The sequence below is a fragment of the Mizuhopecten yessoensis genome, unplaced genomic scaffold (genome assembly GCF_002113885.1).
Source record: "Mizuhopecten yessoensis strain PY_sf001 unplaced genomic scaffold, ASM211388v2 scaffold1779, whole genome shotgun sequence".
Taxonomy (NCBI): Eukaryota; Metazoa; Mollusca; class Bivalvia; order Pectinida; family Pectinidae; genus Mizuhopecten; species Mizuhopecten yessoensis.
In genome coordinates this window covers 224,528-242,392 of record NW_018404217.1, presented here as the reverse complement: position 1 = coordinate 242,392, position 17,865 = coordinate 224,528, and the positions used below count along the sequence as shown (strand labels likewise).

The 17,865-nt window shown below is 35.0% G+C and overlaps 1 protein-coding gene across 1 annotated transcript in view; it reads right to left on the bottom strand.

The window, feature by feature from the left end:
• Positions 1-9,023, bottom strand: part of LOC110440822 (patched domain-containing protein 3-like) — a 22,579-nt gene extending 13,556 nt beyond the window's left edge. The window contains exons 1-3 of the mRNA XM_021483954.1: positions 8,999-9,023; positions 5,034-5,077; positions 1,304-1,347 (exon numbers count right to left, since the gene is read on the bottom strand). The gene's annotated coding sequence lies outside the window, so the exon portion shown is untranslated. The remainder of the gene's footprint in view (positions 1-1,303; positions 1,348-5,033; positions 5,078-8,998) is intronic.
• Positions 9,024-17,865: the final 8,842 nt, after the last annotated feature.

Sequence of the window (17,865 nt, the reverse complement as noted above, 5' to 3'; positions counted from 1 at the left end):
GAACAGTCAAAACTATCATCCCGAGGTAGGGGGAAGCCCTGGGGAACTGTTTGCCCGAGGCCGCTAGGCCAAGGGCAAACAGTTTCACAGGGCTTCCCCCTACCGAGGGATAATAGTTTTGACTGTTCCCAAAATAACCATGAAACAATTGTTTTATTACCAAATAAATATTAGTATCAATGCTGCATGCAATGTTGCCATTGCTTCAACACTGAGTCACGGTCACCGAAACGCTTGAAGGGGGCTCTCGAGGGGGGATTCCTGCGCATCGAATTCGCGCCGGGACTGTAACAGTTCGCTCCGACCGGGAAAACAGTTTTGACTGTTTCACCCCAACAGCCGAAATTTGACAAAAGGCCAGAAACTGTCAAAAATGACAAATTATAATTTATATAGACTATTGGGAAATAAAGTACACTGTACACTGTACCTATATATATTTGACACTGTACACTGTACCTATATTTATTTGACACTTTACATTGTACCTATATATATTTGACACTGTACACTGTATCTATATATATTTGACACAGTACACTGTACCTATATATATTTGACACTGTACACTGTACCTATATATATTTGACACAGTACACTGTACCTATACATATTTGACACCGTACACAGTACCTATATATATATATTTGACACAGTACACTGTACCTATATATATTTGACACCGTACACAGTACCTGTATATATATATGACACAGTACACTGTACCTATATATATTTGACACTATACACTGTACCTATATATATTTTTTACACCGTACATTGTACTTATATATGTATTTGACACTGTACACTGTACCTATATATATGCGACACCGTACATTGTACCTTTATATTTTTGACTCTGCACACTGTACCTATATATATACGCAGTACCTTTATATATTTGACACTGTTTACTGTACACAATACATTGAATGACTTTTTTCGAATGTCAGTATACATATAGTCATAGTTTATCAATTACCGATTTTTATCGATTTACCCTCAACTTACATTGTATCAATTATACCATACGAAAATTGTTAGTACATTGGCTGACACCATACACTGTGTGCATGTCTATTTTATCGATTCGAATATGAATATACATATTATATTGTTCTGATAAATACAATGCATTGTATTCAAAATGTAACTATTGTCACATTGTACAAACAAACCGTATGTAACTGCGTAGAATGAACCGTTTTACGCTGTGTGCTTACCAAATACATCACATACGGTAAACTTATTAGAATAATTAGACATAACGTAACTAGAACATCAGCTCGTCAATACTCACAGTTTCGATGGACCGAGACGGGTGGTTAGTGTGTTGGTTGTCTGTTATATAAAAATATGAAACGAAACTAAACCCTGATGGTTTCTTCAGCAACAACAGCAGACATGATAATATAACGTGACGTTGCAGTGGAGGCTGCAGATCTAAACCTTCGTCTATATTTAAATCGATGACGTATTTATTCGCAGAAAACCGATGTAGCCGCTAGGCTAAGGGCAAACAGTTTCACAGGGCTTCCCCCTACCGAGGGATAATAGTTTTGACTGTTCCCAAAATAACCATGAAACAATTGTTTTATTACCAAATAAATATTAGTATCAATGCTGCATGCAATGTTACCATTGCTTCAACACTGAGTCACGGTCACCGAAACGCTTGAACGGGGCTCTCGAGGGGGGATTTCTGCGCATCGAATTCGCGCCGGGTAACAGTTCGCTCCGACCGGGAAAGCAGTTTTGACTGTTTCACCCCTACAGCCGAAATTGGACAAAAGGCCAGAAACATATAGACTATTGGGTAATAAAGTACACTGTACCTATATATATTTAACACTGTACACTGTACCTATATATATTTGACACAGTACACTGTACCTATATATATTTGACACAGTACACTACCTATAATAATTTGACACAGTACACTGTACCTATATATATTTGACAATATACACTGTACCTATATGTATTTGACACTATACACTATACCTATATATATTTAACACTATACACTGTACCTATATATATTTGACACAGTACACTGTATCTATATATATTTGACACTGTACATATATATATTTAACACTTTACACTGAACTTAGACTTGTTAATATATTTGACACTACACACTGCCCCTATATATATATATTAGACCCGTGGACAGTACCTATATATATATATTTGACACTGTACACTGTACCTATTAGATTTGACACTGTACACTGTACCTATATATATTTGCCACTGTACACTGTACGTATATGTATTTGACACTGTACAATGTACGTATATATATTTGACATAGTACACTGTACTTCTGTATGTATTTGACACCGTGCATTGTACTTCTGTATGTATTTGACACCGTGCATTGTGCCTATATATATATTTGACACAGTACACTGTACCTATATATATTTGACACCGTACACAGTACCTGTATATATATATGACACAGTACACTGTACCTATATATATTTGACACTGTACAGTGTTAAATATATATAAGTAAAGTGTACTGTGTCAAATATATATATAGGCACAATGCACGGTGTCAAATACATACAGAAGTACAGTGTACTATGTCAAATATATATACGTACATTGTACAGTGCCAAATACATATACGTACAGTGTACAGTGTCAAATATATATATGTACAGTGTACAGTGTCAAATATATATAGATACAGTGTACTGTGTCAAATATATATAGGTACAGTGTACAGTGTCAAAAATATATAAGTACAGTGTACAGTGTCAAATATATATATAGGTACAGTGTACAGTGTTAAATATATATATATTTAACACTGTACACTGTACCTATATATATATTTGACACTGTACACTGTACCTATATATTTTTGACACTGTACACTGTACCTATATATATTTGACACTGTACACTGTACGTATATATACGTACAGTGTACAGTGTCAAATATATATATGTACAGTGTACAGTGTCAAAAATATATAGGTACAGTGTACTGTGTCAAATATATATATAGGTACAGTGTACAGTGTTAAATATATATAAGTAAAGTGTATAGTGTCAAATATATATATAGGTACAGTGTACAGTGTTAAATATATATATATTTAACACTGTACACTGTACCTATATATATATTTGACACAGTACACTGTACCTATATATTTTTGACACTGTACACTGTATCTATATATATTTGACACTGTACACTGTACGTATATGTATTTGACACTGTACACTGTACATATATATATTTAACACTTTACACTGAACTTAGACTTGTTAATATATTTGACACTACACACTGACCCTATATATATATATATATTAGACACCAAGCACAGTACCTATATATATATATTTGACACTGTACCTATATATATTTGACACAGTACACTGTACCTATATATATTTTACACTGTACATTATACCTATATATATATTTGACACTGTACCTATATATATTTGACACAGTACACTGTACCGATATATATATTTAACACTGTACACCGTACCTATATATATTTGACACCGTAGACAGTAACTATATATATATTTGACACAGTACACTGTACCTATATATATTTGACACTGTACACTGTACCTGTATATATTTGACACTGTACACTGTACCTATATATATTTGACACTATACACTGTACCTATATATATTTGACAATGTACACTCTACCTATATATATTTGACATAGTACACTGTACCTATATATATATTTGACACCGTACATTGTAATTCTGTATGTATTTGACACCGTGCATTGTGCCTATATATATATTTGAGACTGTACACTGTACCTATATATATTTGACACCCTAGACAGTACCTATATATATTTGACACAGTACACTGTACCTATATATATATTTGACACTATACACTTTACTTATATATATTTAACACTGTACACTGTACCTATATATATTTGACACCGTACACTGTACGTATATGTATTTGACACTGTACAATGTACGTATATATATTTGCCATAGTACACTGTACTTCTGTATGTATTTGACACCATGCATTGTACTTCTGTATGTATTTGACACCGTGCATTGTGCCTATATATATATTTGACACAGTACACTGTACCTATATACATTTTACACTGTACACTATACCTATATATATATTTGACACAGTACACTGTACCTATATATATTTGACACAGTACACTGTACCGATATATATATTTAACACTGTACACCGTACCTATATATATTTGACACCGTAGACAGTAACTATATATATATTTGACACAGTACACTGTACCTATATATATTTGACACTGTACACTGTACCTTTATATATTTGACACTGTACACTGTACCTATATATATTTGACACCGTACACAGTACCTGTATATATATATGACACAGTACACTGTACCTATATATATCTGACACTATACACTGTACCTATATATATATTTTACACCGTACATTGTACTTATATATGTATTTGACACTGTACACTGTACCTATATATATGCGACACCGTACATTGTACCTTTATATTTTTGACTCCGTACCTTGTACCTTTATATTTTTGACTCTGTACACTGTACCTATATATATACGCAGTACCTTTATATATTTGACACTGTTTACTGTACACAATACATTGAATGACTTTTTTCGAATGTCAGTATACATATAGTCATAGTTTATCAATTACCGATTTTTATCGATTTACCCTCAACTTACATTGTATCAATTATACCATACGAAAATTGTTAGTACATTCGCTGACACCATACACTGTTTGCATGTCTATTTTATCGATTCGAATATGAATATACATATTATATTGTTCTGATAAATACAATGCATTGTATTCAAAATGTAACTATTGTCACATTGTACAAACAAACCGTATGTAACTGCGTAGAATGAACCGTTTTACGCTGTGTGCTTACCAAATACATCACATACGGTAAACTTATTAGAATAATTAGACACAACGTAACTAGAACATCAACTCGTCAATACTCACAGTTTCGATGGACCGAGACGGGTGGTTAGTGTGTTGGTTATCTGCTATATAAAAATATGAAACGAAACTAAACCCTGATGGTTTCTTCAGCAACAACAGCAGACATAATAATATAACGTGATGTTGCAGTGGAGGCTGCAGATATAAACCTTCGTCTATATTTAAATCGATGACGTATTTATTCGCAGAAAACCGATGTAGGGATAGGACTTTCGTTTCTGAAAGAATATGATTTCTCGCATACAAATCCCCGAATTATCCAGTTTTGCTATAAAGGTAACCGTGTGCTTAGGTGTTAATAAGATGAAACAAAGACCAATATAGTTAAGGGAGCTACATGCAGGGTAACATACACAAAAAAGAGGTAGGGTAACATTAACAGTGATATGAGGTAGGGTAACATTAACAGTAATAGGAGGTAGGGTGACATTAACAGTGATACGAGATAGGGTAACATTAACAGTGATAGAAGGTAGGGTAACATTAACAGTGATAGGAGGTAGGGTGACATTAACAGTGATAGGAGATAGGGTAACATTAACAGTGATGGGAGGTAGGGTAACATTAACATTGATAGGGGGTAGGGTAACATTAACAGTGATAAGAGGTAGGGTAACATTAAGAGTGATAGGAGGTAGGGTAACATTAACAGTAAATGATAGAGGCGGGTAAGATAAACAGTGATAGGAGGTAGGGTAACATTAACAGTGATAGGAGGTAGGGTAACATTAACACTGATAGGGGGTAGGGTAGCATTAACACTGATAGGAGGTAGAGTAACATCAACAGTGATAGGAGGTAGGGTGACTTTAATATTGATAGAAGGTAGGGTAACATTAACAGTGATAGGAGGTAGGGTGATATTAACACTGATAGGAGATAGGGTAACGTTAACACTGATAGGGGGTAGGGTAGCATTAACACTGATAGGAGGTAGAGTAACATTAACAGTGATAGGAGGTAGGGTGACATTAACAGTGATAGGAGGTAGGGTGACATTAACACTGATAGGAGATAGGGTAACATTAACACTGATAGGGGGTAGGGTAGCATTAACACTGATAGGAGGTAGGGTAACATTCACACTGATAAGAGGTAGGGTAACATTAACAGTGATAGGAGTTAGGGTAACATTATCAGTGATAGGAGGTAGGGTAAAATTAACATTGATAGGGGGTAGGGTAACATTAACATTGATAGGGGGTAGGGTAACATAACAGTGATAGGAGGTAGGGTAACATTAACATTGATAGGAGGTAGGGTAACATTAACAGTGATAGGAGGTAGGGTAACATAACAGTGATAGGAGGTAGGTTAACATTAACAGTGATAGGAGGTAGGGTAACATTAACAGTGATAGGGGGTAGGGTAACATTAACATTGATAGGGGGTAGGGTGACATTAACAGTGATAGGAGGTAGGGTAACATTAACAGTGATAGGAGGTAGGGGAACATTAACAGTGATAGGGGGTAGGGTAACATTAACATTGATAGGGGGTTGGGGGCAGGGAACCAGGTATAATGGTAGGGTAACATTAACATTGATAGGGGGTAGGGTAACATTAACAGTGATAGGAGGTAGGGTAACATTAACAGTGATAGGGGGTAGGGTAACATTAACAGTGATAGGAGGTAGGGTAACATAACAGTGATAGGAGGTAGGGTAACATAACAGTGATAGGAGGTAGGGTAACATAACAGTGATATGAGTAAATAGAACAGTAACGCAAAGTAAGGTAACATATATATATAGTTGCGAGAACCGTAACTTCTAGGCCCGATCTTTATTTTTGTTGTTGTTATCGGTAATAAAAAAAAATCGGGCCTAGAAGATCAGTCATATACAGTACTGTGAAAAGGAGGATTACTCGGAAACATGACTTCCCAGAACATGTGTGTGTACTTGACATACGAGCGACGGTGTATTAACTCACGCTACACAATCTGTACATAGTCACAGAAACCTATTTTTAGACAGCTGAATTTCCGGAAAAGCTTTTCCTAGACCAGACAACTCCAATGTTGTGTATATCAACGAGTATATCTGAATACCTATAATCAGAATCACCTTTCTAAAACGAGCTAATTATAAACACTTGCTGATAAACGTTCTACCTTACGTTCTATCTATTTATAGTATACATGTACAAATGTACATAATTTTAAAGCAGAGATTATATTTTTCTGAATATCACGTTTTATAAAGCAGAGTTACATACGACTGTTCTAGACCTGGTATGTTTCGATCTATCCTGAGTTGTGGAAAGTAAAATTTGCCATTTTTAAAAGTATATATCATCGCCAAGTAAAAATAAAAGCGACCTACCCCTATGAAGTGGTACTGTCAGTGGGAATGGTATGATCTTCATACAGATTATTAAGTACAATGTAGTATGCATGATAAACGCTCCCAATCATAGGATATTATGCTTATTTACATGTACATGTATGTTTTTATTAAAAAAAATAGATATTGACGTGCACGTATCGGATACAGTGCTCACAACAAACAAAGGTTGAGGGATGGCACACGGTTAATGCAGTTACTTACATATACATAATACTATTATTGTTTTAAGTCAAAAAGCAGGGAGGTGTCACGAACGCAGTCCAAACGATTGAGTGCAAATCTGCTGCAAATGACACATATTTAGCCGGACCCTTTATGTGACTGATATTTATGCAGAAATGACATCATAATCCTTTGTCAGGGAAAAATGGGAAAAAACCACGCGGTAACTTATCGTGCAAAAATCAATATTGCTGCATGTATCTGAATAAAACAGAACCGTTTGATTTGTTAAGTTTTCGTTGATTATGAACAATAGAGGGGAAAACGGTAACATGTACAAAATGTGACGTTGGGTAACATGTGCAATAAAGGGCGGAAGGTAAAGGGTACGGTTGCGGGTTATTGAGGGCAGGGAACCATGTACAGTTACGGGTTATTGAGGAGGGGTACCATGTAAGGTTACCGGTTATTGAGGGCAGGGGATCATGTACAGTTACCGGTTATTGAGGAGGGGTACCATGTAAGGTTACAGGTTATTGAGGGCAGGGGATCATGTACAGTTACAGGTTATTGAGGGCAGGGAACCAGGTACAGTTACGGGTTATTGAGGGCAGGGAACCATGTACAGTTACGGGTTATTGGGGGCAGGGAACCAGGTATAATGTACAGTTATGGGTTATTGAGGAGGGGAACCATGTAAGGTTACAGGGTATTGAGGGCAGGGGAGCATGTACAGTTACGGGTTAGTGAGGAGGGGTACCATGTAAGGGTACAGGTTATTGAGGGCAGGGGATCATGTACAGTTACCGGTTATTGAGGGCAGGGAACCATGTATAATGTACAGTTATGGGTTATTAAGGGCAAGAAAACATGTTAAGTACATAAGGTAGGTACAGTAAATGCCATAACGTAGCTTCAGACGAGGAGAATTTTTTGTATATTTTGCGTCGGCCGGGGCAGGGGAGGTTATATATTGTTATATTAGTACTAGGGGCTCGAGGTAGCTATATCTAGGGTGATCAATACAGTAAAGGTGAAATGGCGTAGTATGTACAGTAAAGGGAGGTAGACATCTGTTCTGTGTGTGTACTCGTACGTGCCGTATGATGACTAACGCTGTACAATCAGTGCATATTCACAGTAACCTATTTTTAGACAGCAGAATTTCCGGAATATGCCACCGTTTAAGCTTTTCGTGGAACATAAAATCAATAACCCGTCGGTTTACTAAGTATTATTAACAATGCGTGAACGTTCATACTGTACATGTAGATATCTGACTCGAGCTAAATGTCAGGTAGTGATACATGTGTACATCTGAATATTAATACCCAAAAATAGCATACTGAAACCAGAGATAAACAAGACAGATAGCAAGTCGGAATGAATGCAACATCAAATCATGTAGTTGACGTGTACGTTATGAATGATACGTGGTACTGGTATACCCACCCTGCTGGCTACACTGGTGTCTGTTCGGAATATCTTTCTCGATTAATACAGCTCTCGGAAGTTCCGAGAAACGTTACTAAGCTTTTCGTGGAACAAACGGGGAAAGACTTGTCTGCGTCACGGAACGATAACCCACTTTATCCTATATACACATATATATTCATAGAAACTCTATTAGAAACAGAAAAGTAAACACAACATTAAGTTGAGATTATTACGATTTCCGCAAAGCCATTATCGCTTCTCTCACTAAAATAAACATTTCCCCGAAAATAAATTTGGGGAAATGAGGGGTTTTATTCTACTTCAAAATAATGCAAAGATTCCTTTTTTAGAATATCATTTTATCTCAAAGAGTATTATACGCCGAGTTAAATTAAGCTTAATGGAAAGCTGGCCCTTGGGCTTTTGAAAAATAATCAACAAAAACAAACCAAGAAGAGAAATAACCACGATATGATAATAGCCCAAAGGTATGATATCATCGAATAAATGATACATCATTATACTCAAATAAAGAAAAACTTATTTTATTTCCAATGGAATACAATTTCATGTTTGGAAACTTTCACTACAAAGTAATTGCAATAACGCTATTCCTTCTATTCATTTTCTCATCAGAAAAGTTCTATTTTAGTTGTTAAGCATTTATACCGCATGATCGTGTATTCCTGAAGACCAAAGTCCATATATAGATCAAGTAGAATTTACGTACGTCATAGCTACGTCATCCTAGTGATGCTGACACGTCGTGTATGTTCAGGTAGATGTACACAGCATTATCATTTCTTTTAAATATTTACCGACAGAATTGTCACAGTTAGGAAACACTCAGCACATTGATAGGAGGATAAAAAGTACACATTTAACGTTAGTCTTCAATACACAAATCTATTTTACGAAAAAAAGGAACAACTAAACATGACCAAGTGGTTTGTAGTACTAGTTTCTAAGCATTTGACTCAAATGTGTAAACAAACTAGACTGAAATATTCAATATCCTCAGATTTTTGTCAAACGCTACCTATTAGAGTAAAACATTGTAGTTATTTCAAAATTAAAAAAGGGGAAATGTGCAAACAGTTGTTTACATGTACGTTAACACACGTGGGTCACGTGCTTATAAACTACAACAAATCGCTTGATCATTTTTAATGATTCAATGCCTATTTTGTTTCTCGTTACATAGCTTTGTGCACTGAAGACTATTTTGAAATGTTTAATTTATCAATATCCATGTATTGTTTATCAATATGTGTTGATTGTTTCTTATACGTGGACATTCTGTTTTTTTGTAGCTTTCTTGTTGGAGATAAACAAAGACATTAATAATAAGTCGTATCTTTTTAATATACACGACGTGTCGGTATCATTAGGATACTGTGGTCATGTCTAACTTCAATTCTACTTGATCTGTGTAAGGGTAGTCTAGGAATAAACGAAAACGAGGTATGAATGATTATTTTAGTTTCAACATTTTTTCATTCAATAATCAACAATATTACAAATACAAATACAAATATGGGATGGGAAAACAAGCTTGGAGCTTATATTAATTCCTTTCCCAAACAAATCAAAAGGCAAATAAATCTTCGGTACTGGAGAACACCTTATTTCAATATGGAATGAATACTAATCAAGTTTTACAGATAACATATATACATGTACATGTGGTGAATAGAATTGATTATAGACATGATTTATGACGCCATAAATTGCTAGTCTACAGATAGAGTGCAGGTCACCTTATTGTACTGAGTACCGGTAAATAAAACAACACAATAAGGTTCCATATTTAAAACAATTGGTACAAAAATATTAGCTTAAACGTTTACTTAGTTTGATATAATTTTGGACTGACAAAAATATTTCCTCATTTTTCTGTTTGGAGAAGATGTAGTGTATTTTGTTTCCAAATTTCTTATGTATAAGTGTTGTTTAAGATTACTACATTTAAGCCTTAATCGTGTATGCAAAATTTGAAGATGTCTACTTCCAATGTTAAAATATTGAGGGGTTATTACTTTATCCTTTCGTAAAATACTTTTAATTATATTAACAGACGGATTTTCACGAATATCTACAGGTAAAGCATTCCATAATTGTACTGAGGAGTTTAAAACCAGTCTTATAAAATTGAGTTCTACATTTAACAGAATGTAAATTGTTTGAATTTCTAGTATTATGCATATGACTATCTGATACTTTACCTGGGATTAAGTTTGAGAGATAGGATGCAGTTTTCTTATGATACATTTTTTGGAACTGTAAGATTTTATGATTTTTCCCGTCTGTCAGATAATTTTCCCCAGCCCACATCTTTATACAATAAACTAACGCTTGACAATTTTGTAGCACCTGTTACTATTCTCGCAGCTTCTATCTGGACGTTTTCTAAATTTTGACATAGTTTGGTCAATTGTCCCAGACAATATCAGAATATTCCAAAATTGGTCTAATATAAGAAAAATATATTGTTTGAAGAGAGTTCCTATCAAGAGTGTTTCTTAAATTTCTTAATACAGCTAGTCTTGGTGATACTGTGTTCGTATGAATGGTTGATAGGGGAAGTAGAATTGTTCACACAAGGATAGAATATATTATTTCTTTTAGTTTTTAATCAATGATGTTTTTTTCACATGATATTTCGTATTTTATAAAACAGTATACCTTAGAGATTCGATGATAGCATGAGTATCTCCCATACTGAAAGCCTATTGTACAATTTATGTCTCTTTAATTTAAATTTTAAAAAAAAACACACAAAAAAAACACCCCGACTTCTAGATTTCCGACAACCAAAAATTTAACTCAGCGTATAAATGGTTTTCAGAAAAAATGTGAAAGATTCGGTTTGCTAAGATATTTCAAAATAGAAGAACAGTCGTACTTTTCATAGTACTACCTAACTGAAATAATAATGTCGGGCGTCAAGCACAGTATTCCAGCCGGCGCCATCACGTCATACTGATAATAGGTTAACCAGTTGTTGCGCGTTTAGCGGGTAATAACATCTACCATTTTTAAGGACTAATGTATGTCCCGGACTGAGGACAGAACCCTGAGCATCCTCACTTGGGTGAACGTTCAGCATTAAAGACGAAAGTGATGTATTGCCAAGCAAGACGCTAGGAGACCAAAAAAAAAAAATTGTTACGAAGTAGAGAAATAATATTAAGGTCCCAAATATCAAGACAAATTTAGGTCGGTTTGTTTTTGTCACCACGTAGATGACATAAAAAAAAGTTTTAAAAATGTATGACGTAAGCATAACACATGCAAGTAGATAAAGAGAATGTAGACATAATAAGCAGGCGTTAAGGCGTTTAATGAGACAACCTACCTTAATCTCAAGCTATGGTAAAACGTATCGCCGATTTTGTCGAAGAGTCTAGATCTACTAGTTTTAACGTATGATAAATGGAAATGTTATGGAAATTACCAAGACATGTATTAAAGAATTTAGAGGAAATACCACCCAATCGATGACGCATTATTTTTTTACTTCCCAGAAAAGTGACTAGTCGGTAAGAATAACTAATTCCTTTGACACGAATTGTGTTGCGAATACTTGTGACCTTAAATTCATTCTTAAGTATGTAATCAATGTTGGAAAATTTAAAAATTGTAAAGATAATTCTTTCAATATCTAATTTTAAACCATCAGTTTTTCACAGAAAGTTTCTATTTCTATTCAAATAACTTTCACTTTAGTCACCCTATAATTGTTGTACTTCAGACGTGGGGCCACAGGTTATACCTACTTTTGATGAAATATCTTCCTGTACCCAGACGACTCTGGTGTAACTTATATTAGCCTAATGCACTAACTACATGTATACCTAATTAATCGGTTTTGTCGATAAATAATACGCTTTATATATACTCAAAACCAGTGGGAATCCACTTTTCTAATCATTTATGTTCAAGTCTGTTTAAAAAAATTATATAAAACAAATGACCGTTATGTATCGGTTATAATTTAGTACATCTCATCAAAGACAACTGTCAGTAATACTAATTTGAAGGCTAATTAAGCCCTTGTCCAGTTCCACACATATGTTTATAACATCATATAATATGTACATGTACATGTATGTAATGAGTTTTAATAGACCAAAACATCCTTGCGTCTCGCTTATGATGAAATTTGAAAAAGAAACACAGACTCATCTTTAGCTTCTAGTCTAGGTGGGGTCAAAAGATATCAAAAAAGTTTCCGCGTACGGTTAATTCATCCAAAATACATTGTTACATCCGAACTGTTAATTGTTGTTGTGGATACTGTGTCAAGGGAGATAACTCGTTGTCCGGTTCTCTGTTAATGTTAAAAGTAGGCCACAAAGTAAAAGTAGCAGAGTGCAGTAGAAATGGCCTGATTCTAAAAATAAAGGGTATGTCTCATGGATAGTGGATTCAACCTGCACAACACCTACATATATGTATATATATTTAGAAACTACAATTTGAATACATTTTGTTCAAAAGACTGAATTTGTTTTCAAAAACTGTTTTTCCCAGATTTGGGAGTTGTGAAAACTATGGTTACCACATCAAAAAACACAAGAAAAAGCAAAATAACATGATTTTTAACCCATAAATTGACCCTTTCAAGTAATAACTTTTTTCTGAAAACCTGTCTGAAATTAAAAATCGCCTTCTCGGTAGTAGAAATACTCACGTTTTGGCATTAGTCATTCCGGTGGATTTTTTCACAATATTTAAACATGTGCTGAGTACAAAAAATAGACTACATGAAAAGCGTAGACACAGATTAGTAAATGTCCAAAACTGTAGTCCCAAACCAATTTTTTTTTTTTTTTAATTATGAAGTCCACATAGTCCACTTCATCATGTACATGCCAATTATAGTGCTGATTTGTTTTCAATTTTGATACCTGTAATTTTACAGGGGTTATTCATTGTATACAAATATCACCCATCGCCAGCGTACGCTACTGTACACTGCAACCAAAACTACGAATACAGATGTACGAAATGTTATGTGTCTACATTATGTCCGTAACATTCCATATCCTTTTGATAAAATGAAAATACCCACCACTTTCGACAAATACAAATACAGGTGAAAATGTAACTACCGCAGACAGATATAAGTTTCACACTTCATCATTTTGAGAAGATATCACAGGAAATAAAATCGAAATGTATCTACATGAATATCCCTCGTTGCAAGAGGAAATAATAGAATCGAAAAATAATATTCCTCCTCGTAATAATAGCTCTGCTGAGCTATTATTGTTTTGTTTTAAAACACAAATATATATTAAAAAAACAACTAAAAAAACCTGTTGCATCTTGAATAATAATCCGGAACTGTAGTGTAAAGTTGCATGATTGAGATAAATGACACAATTTGAAATACTTTCTCATAACAGATAGGTGATGCTTCTAAGCATGAAAAAATATTATGTTTAAAGAGTATCATTCTATGATGGAAAAATCTAAGTCATATTTCCTACGGCCTCAGTATTTCAGTTCTTTCCGGAAAAACGTAAAATCCTAAATCCGTCGCGTCCTAGGACTTGCTACCATTTAAGTATGTCTGAACCAATATTAACAAAACAAAATCTCTGTTTATCAGCTTTACTGTAGATTCGCCAACAAATGAGACAGTGCTACGGTCCTTCTCATGGAAAGTGTATAACTTGAATAAAAGATAGCATCAAGTCTATTCGTTTATGGGGAAAAAATCAAACATTTCACATTTTATCTAAACAAATAAATAAATGGCGCGACAGCTTCAAAATACTGAAAAATAAAACATTGTCAATATTTTCTGAGGAACCCTATTCTTTTTTACTGACTTACACTTTAAAAAAAGGGAACTATTTTATCATCTTTATGGTAGTTTTTCCAACTGATATCTGTTAAAACCCAAGCTAAGCATTGTATAGTATAGTCTGCATGTTTCTGTTTTTCATATTTTCGGTTTATTGCACTGCAGCTTTCATAAGATATCGTATAGAAAACTGTTTGTACTGCTGTTGTGGTAACATCGCAAGGTGTCTTCTATTTTCTCTAAAAAAAACAACAAAAAAACACCATGTGCTAAGTCAACAAGTCCCAACTATAACATACTATGCGGGTATCCGCGACCCCGATACTTAGAATACCATAGATATCATTTAAATATTGATTTCCCCAGTCTTTTTTGAGATTATGAACGAAATAGACATCGTTCAAAAATATATGTCATCAAAATCTTTTAGACCAATTCCGTTAAATTATCTCACGTCGCTGATAAGCAAAGCTACACTCTTTTCCAGTCAGAATGTGCATTTTCATACATCTTTCCTATTTCCTATAATAATTGGTGGTATAGAAATGCGACGTAAAATACTCATTCTTCAAACTTCATTAATCTTATACTGTATTGTTCAGCACATTAAAACATAATGTATCTTGTTACCAGAGGACGATGTTAGGACTGTTTTCAATAAGAGTTACCTCCCCTCTTCGTGACATGTTTAAGACAAAACTCCAAAAGGCCATATGGCAATGTGTTTGGCTAGTTGTACAACGTATCCAGTCTTTGTATTTGGTTTATTTGAGTTTTACGTCCTATTAACAGCTATGGTCATTTAAGGACGTATCAGGTTTTGGTGGTGGAGGAAAGCTGGAGTTCCCGGAGAAAAACCACCGACCTACGGTTAGTACTTGGCGACTGTCCCACTGAGGTCTCGAACCCGCGACCCAGTGTAGGAGGGCTAATGGTAGCAGAATGTCAGATGCCTTAAGTATAACCGCTTGGCTACCGGGCCCTAGTCATTGTAATCGATTGGTCTTTGAAAAACCGCGTATGGAAATTACTCTCGTCGGCTGTGAAGAGCAGTACGACAGGTCTTTCTCCCAAAGTTCACATGTGCATTTCTATTTTTGCTTGAGAAAACGATATACTTATTTTTTACTTCGGGAAAAACAGCTCATACATGACCTTCGCGTCATCGCTTTATGCGGCTTAACCCGGGTCGCGTCATCAATTTTGCTACACATTTTATGCGCTACTGCTGATGGTGCAGTACATTAGGTTATCCAGTACAACATATTTTTACGGTAGGAAGGTATCATTAAATCATTTCTGAATGACAGAAAAATTACAAATTGCTTATTCAACCTTTAATATTAATTTCATTATCAATATCAAGGTGGCCATTTTCAATTCGCTGTATAACGATTCATAGTTTGTTGTGTTTTCGGTTCGATTTTCAGATTTTGTTTTTCAATACTGATTCTTAATATACATTTTGATGTCTCGTCACTTTCTAAAGCTCCTACATCCTCTTCCTGTCATTCTATAGACTTTTTGGTATTTGGTTTCACAATCCTTGACATCTCGGTCTATCCAGTGCATCATAGCTTAAATTCTTTCCACAGAGATCTTTATCTCGTTTCTGATGTGGCTAGTGTGGTATTTCATGTCTCGTCCCTAAATGTAATATCTTATTGTCTTGCCTATATCTTGTCTCAGTTTCACATTATCCTACATCGTATATTTCATGTCCCAGCTGTGCATAGATGTTTATCATCTCTAGTATTACATGTCTCCTATCTTGATGTCTGAATGTCTTGGTCCTAATTTCCAAGCGAGTGTGTCGTTTATGATTTCACAGTGTCTCATCCTAAATGTCTCAGTGTCTCGTCTGTAATATCTCATTGTCTCGTCTCTAATATCACAGTGTCTTTTCTGGTATGTCTCAGTATATTATTTGTAATGTGCCACTGTTTCGTCTGTAATGTCTGAGTACTTCGTTTGTAATAACTTAGTGTCTCGTTTGTAATATATGTGTCTCCTCTCTAATATATCAGGGTCTCGTCTGTAATATATGTGTCTTCTCTGTAATATATCAGAGTCTAGTCTGTAATGTCTCAGTGTCTCTTCTGTAATATATCAGAGTCTAGTCTGTAATGTCTCAGTGTCTCTTCTGTAATATATCAGAGGCTCGGCTGTAATATATCAAAGTCCCGTCTGTAATTTATCAGAGACTCGTCTGTAATTTCTCAGTGTCTCCTCTGTAATATATCAGAGCCTCGTCTGTAATATATCAAAGGCTCGGCTGTAATATATCAAAGTCTCGTCTGTGATATATCAAAGTCCCGTCTGTAATTTATCAGAGTCTCGTCTTTAATGTCACAGTGTCTCGGCTGGTATTTCTCAGTATATTATCTGTAATGTCCCATTCTGTCGTCTGTAATATCTCAGTGTCTCGTCTGTAATATCGTATCTTATCTGTAATGTCCCACTGTTTCGTCTGTAATGTCTGAGTACTTCGTTTGTAATAACTTAGTGTCTCGTCTGTAATATATGTGTCTCCTCTGTAATATATCAGAGTCTCGTCTGTAATATATCAAAGTCTCGTCTGTAATATATCAAAGTCCCGTCTGTAATTTATCAGAGTCTCGTCTGTAATGTCTCAGTGTCTCCTCTGTAATATATCAGAGTCTCGTCTGTAATATATCAGAGTCTCGTCTGTAATATATCAGAATCTCCTCTGTAATGTCTCAGTGTCAAGTCTGTAATGTATCATTGTCTTGTCTGTTATGCCTCGGTGTCTCGTCTGTAATGTCTCATTCTGTCGTCTGTAATATCACAGTGTCTCGTCTCTAATGTCACAGTGTCTCGTCTGGTATGTCTCAGTATCTTATCTGTAATGTCCCACTGTTTCGTCTGTAATGTCTGAGTATTTCGTTTGTAATAACTTAGTGTCTCGTCTGTAATATCTGTGTCTCGTCTGTAATATATGTGTCTCCTCTGTAATATATCAGAGTCTCGTCTGTAATATATCAAAGTCTCGTCTGTAATATATCAAAGTCTCGTCTGTAATTTATCAGAGTCTCGTCTGTAA